General features: G+C 40.1%; 1 pseudogene; it reads left to right on the forward strand.

The window, feature by feature from the left end:
* The first annotated feature begins 1,431 nt into the window (after positions 1 to 1,431).
* Positions 1,432 to 3,101, forward strand: LOC114036257 (annotated as a pseudogene).
* The last annotated feature ends 1,992 nt before the right edge of the window (positions 3,102 to 5,093 follow it).

Raw genomic sequence — 5,093 nt, forward strand, 5'->3', positions numbered from 1 at the left:
ATCTGCTCAATTTTTTCTTAAATTACCCCTCCCCCACAAAAAAAAAATCCTGTTTGCAATGTTCATTTGAACTACCTTTGGAGACTGGATTTGACAATCAAAAACAAACTCTGAATGTGATGTCATGGTCCTCAGTGTAGTATCTGTTTACAGTTTTCAGTGATGTAGCAGTTTTATTTTTAGAGGAGTTTAGCAGATTTTACTCACAGTTGACTAGCTTCTACCACTAATGTTCCATTTAATCCTCTGAAACAGTGATTTACTAAGCAGTTTCCCAGTAGTCTAAATTGAGTCTTATCTCCTGTTCTCACACTTTTTGTCATTTCAATAGATTAATGAGTGGTACATAGTGATATAAGAATAATTACCTACCTTTACCCCAGATCAGGACAAAAAGCCAGGGAGTAGTTCACTATTGGACTGAGTATGGAAAAGATGACAGTTGTTGTTGAATCATATCCAACTCTTCATTACCCCATGAACCATACTAACCTTGGAGTTTTCTTAGAAAAGATACTGGAGTGTTTGCCATTTATTTTTTCAGTGGATGTGAAGTTAAATGATTTGACCAGGGTCACACAGCTAGTTGTCTGAGGCCAAATTTGAAATCAGGTCTTTCTGACTTCAGGGGCAGTGCTCTATCCATTGAGATATGTAGATGCCTCAAAAATGTGGCTTATTCCACATCTTTTTTTTTTAATTTTAGGCAATTGGGGTTAAGTAACTTGCCCAGGGTCACACAGCTAGTAAGTGTCAAGTGTTTGGTCTGAGGCTGGATTTGAACTCAGGTCCTCCTGACTTCAGGGTCGGTGCTCTATCCACTGCGCGACCTAGCTGCTCCACGTATTCCACATCTTCTCACCGATACCAACAGTGGCAACTCTCAGCAAAGCCACAGACAAACTAGAGGTACAGGATATAGAGATGTAAAAGATTGTTCTCCCATATCTTTGCTGTGTGACTTCTATATCTTATCCTTGAGTGCCACCTATCACTTCATGAATGGAAGCTGTTACTTTTAGGTGTACTTTGAAATGTTTGGCCTATATTAAGCATGTGTGGGGGATAAAAATATAAACATTTGTAGAACAAATTTCTTTTAAAATTTGTTAGATTTTTAAGAGCAGAAAGAACTTCAGATGTAGATAGAACAGTTTCATTACCATTGTGCTAAATTTATACAATTTTTAAAAAAGCTGTACCAAACAAAAGTTCTCATTTTCATTACATTTCACTTTTTTTTTTTGTATATTGATATGTTAGAAAACAGTTGGGTGGCATAGAGGGTTAAGCATTGGACTTGGAGCCAGGAAGAGGCGTTCAAAATACTAGCCTTGGTCACAAAAAAAAAAAAAAAATCTGCCGGCAGAGTTGTAGGGGGGCGGGGGGTGGGGGTTGGGGGTGGCACACTGATTTCTGCTCCTAGTGCTCATGTTCGGAGCCCACCTGGAGCCCCCCACCCACCCAGTGTAATGGGCATTTACCCCCTTTCCCCTCAGATAGAGGTCCCAGGGTAATGTACTTGGGGAGGCAGTACCCTGCCCCTCTTCAGCCATGGCTGGGACGCTTGAGCTGGGTCAAGCATGAGACTACCTGTGGACGTGAAGAGTTAAATTAGAAGATGTTGAAATTGTTGAGAACTCTGTAGCAGTCAATAATGGACTAAGTTATTCATACAAAAAAGCACCTGGGAGGAAGAAGAGTCTGATGCAGAAAATGATCAGTACACAGAGAAGCATTGGAAAGGGGGAGAGATCAGTGAGATCTCCTCTTCTCTGGAACCAGATCAAGGCACAAGAAAGAAAAACAAGAAGAGAAAAAGGAATGAGGGAGGAAGTGAAAATAATGGAAAATGGACTCCCAAAAAATTAGGGAAGGAGAAGGAAGGGAAAGCTGAAGACAAGAAGCAGAAAAAATCTCCAAAGCCTTCTAAAGCAAAGACATTGCCAGAACGGACCAAAAAGAGCTGTAGTATTCATAAGAGTGCTTCCAGTAAAAAGAATTTAGCTGAAACCAAGAGGAAAAAGGATGTTGGATTGTCTACTAAAGCTAACCCTGATACCTCATCAGATTCTGATTCTTCTGTCACATTATCAGACGATAGTCACAACAAGACAAGTCTTGGTGGTAAGAAATTGGTAGTGAACCCACCATTTATCACATCAAAACCCACTGGTTCTCACCCAACTGCAGACAGACTTATTACCAGCATTGACAGTAATGCACCCTCTGTCAAGGGCAAAGGAACTCAAGCATCATCCTCTAGTTTGGATTCCAGCTCCAGTTCAGATGAACAGAGCAGGATGCCAAAGAGAACTCCAGCATTGGCTCCTCCACCAACTGGAACTGGAGTATCTCCAGGCTCTTCACAGAAAAATGGTCCAGATACAGACAATCACTTAGGAACAAGACAGGAGATGCGATACTCTGATCTCTGGGATAAGCCAGTATTGGGGAATAGTGGGAAACAGCTGACACCTCTGGCTCCAGAAGCAGCTCCTCACACCAGCAGTTTTGAAAGGCAGAGGGGAAGAGGGGAAAGCATTTTCCCCTGGAGGGGACGAGGTTTTAATGGAATCAGAGGACGAGGGAGAGGGGGAAATATTAATTATATGTTTAATGGTGAATCCCAGAAACAGCAGCAATTAACTGAAGTAGTAAAAAACACTTCCATTATTATCCAGAATCCAGTGGAGACACCTCAGAAGGACTACAGTGTACTTCATTAATTAGCAGCACCCCCTCGGGTAGGGGAAATGATTGCATTTAAGCTTTTGGAATTGACAGCAGATTATATTCCTGACAGCAGATTATACTCCTGATGTCTCTAGGTACAAGGAGGGGAAAATAATAAACTACAATCCTGATGCTCAGGAAGTGGACATAGAAATCCTTTCCTCTTTACCAGTGGTGAAGGAACCTGGGAAGTTTGACCTGGTATACCAGAATGAAAATGGAACCTAAGTGGTGGAGTATTCAGTGTCACAGGATAAAAGGATAACTATTTGTTGGAAAGAACTGATCAAACCAAGGCTGATTATTGAGGCTCATGCTGACACTCCTTTACCATTCCACCCATTCTACTTTATCATACACCTAGTGTATATATTGTCAGATAAGGACTATACATATGGGCTTAAATGGTTTATAATTTTTGCTTGTTTGTTTTATGACCTTGTGAAAATGACCATGGTTTGGATCTTTTCTAAATAAAGTATTTCAATGTCATAGAGTAAATTTTTTCTGGGTAGGTTATTCATGGTTGAAATCTTAGCTCCTTTGCTTTCTGGTGCATCATCTTCCAAGCCCTCCATTTTTTCAAAAGGGTAGCTGATAGATCTTGTGTGATTCTGACAATGACTTAATGGTAATTTAATTCTCTTTTTTCTAACTACTTGAAGTATTTTCTTCTTAACTCAAGGATTCTGAATTTTGACTATAATATTCCTAAGAGTTTTCATTTGGGAATTTATTTCAGACCAGGTGATTTCAGTGAACAATGAATTATTTCAATTTCTGATTTGCCCTCTGGTATAAGATATTCGTGCACTTTTACCTCATAATTTTTTTGAAATATGATGTTTGGGCTATTTTTTGGTGTCATGATTTTCAGGTAGTTCTGCCTGAAAATGTGCACAGACATATTGTCTCTATTTTCCTAAGCTAAGGTGGGCTCAGAAAATGACTCACTGTGATGTTTTTTTTTTTCTTGGCTTTCCCAATCAGAATTTAATCTATTACGGTGTCTAGGTTGTTACTATAGAGGCAGTTATGGAAGGGTTAAGGCAAAAATGCTACCTCTTGGGGGCAGCTAGATGGTGCAGTGGATAGAGCTCTGGCCTAAGGAGTCAGGTGGACCTGAGTTCAAATCAGGCTTCAGACACTTGACACTTACTTGCTGTGTGATCCTGGGCAAGTCATTTAACTCCAATTGCCTCACCTAAAAGCAAAAAAAAATGCTACCTCTTACTTTGCTATCTTGACTCTGTGCTGCTCCCCTAACACTTCCTAATTGAATTGGTCATTTAACCTTTCTCTCAGTTTTCTCATCTGTAAAATGGTGATAATAAAATTCCCAAAGCCATGAATACCAGGGTTCAAGTCTTGCCTCTGAAATCTACTGGCCATATGGTTTTGGACAAGGCACTTAACCTCTCAGTATCCTCAGTAGTTCTCTAAGACTATAAATTGAAAAAAAAGCTGTGCTGACCTTCATTGGTAGAAAGAGTCTCTGCACCTGGGACATGCATACACCAAAGAAATTAGAGGTTTAGTCTCTATTCAATCAATCAGTTAATTAGCAAACATTTATTAAATGCCTACTATGTGGCAGGCTTAGTGCTAAGTGCTGGTGATATTAAAACAACAACAACAGCAGACAAAAGACAATCCTTGCTTTTGAGGAGCTCATAATCTATTGCGAAAGACAGTAAACTAACAAGTACATACAAAGCAAGGTAAATACATACATGCAGGGTAAATAGGAAATAATTAACACAAGGAAGGCACTGGAATTAAGAAGCATTAGGGAAAAGATATGATTTTAGTTGAAACAAAAAAAAAATCAGGGAGTTCAGTACTTGGGACAGAGGTGGAAGAGTATTCCAGGCATAGGGGACAGCCAGAGACAATGCCTGGATCTGAAAAACAGTATGTGTTGTCCACGGAATGGCCAGGAGGTCAATGTCACTGGATTGAAGAATGCATTGTGGAGAGTAAGGTGCAAGAAACCTGGAAAGGTAGAAGGATGTTACAGTATGAAGGTTTTTGAATGCCAAGCAGAACATTTTGTATTTTATTCTGGAGGCAATAGGAAGCTACTGGAGTTCATTGAGTAGGAAGTGACATGATTAAACCTATGTTTTAGGAAAAATCCACTTTAGTGGATGAATGGAAAATAGATTGGAATGGGGAGAGACTTGAGGCAGGCAGATACATCAGCAGGTTATTGCAATATCTCAAACATGAGGTGATGAGGGCCTGTACTATATTGGAGGAAGAATCCAGGATGATTCCTAGGTTGTGAGCCCAAAGGACTGGGAGGATGGTATTACCCTCTACAATAATAGGGAAGGTACAAAGGGTGAGGGAGT

Source organism: Vombatus ursinus, unplaced genomic scaffold, assembly GCF_900497805.2.
Source record: "Vombatus ursinus unplaced genomic scaffold, bare-nosed wombat genome assembly UNPS02009773.1, whole genome shotgun sequence".
In the NCBI taxonomy this organism is placed as follows: domain Eukaryota; kingdom Metazoa; phylum Chordata; class Mammalia; order Diprotodontia; family Vombatidae; genus Vombatus; species Vombatus ursinus.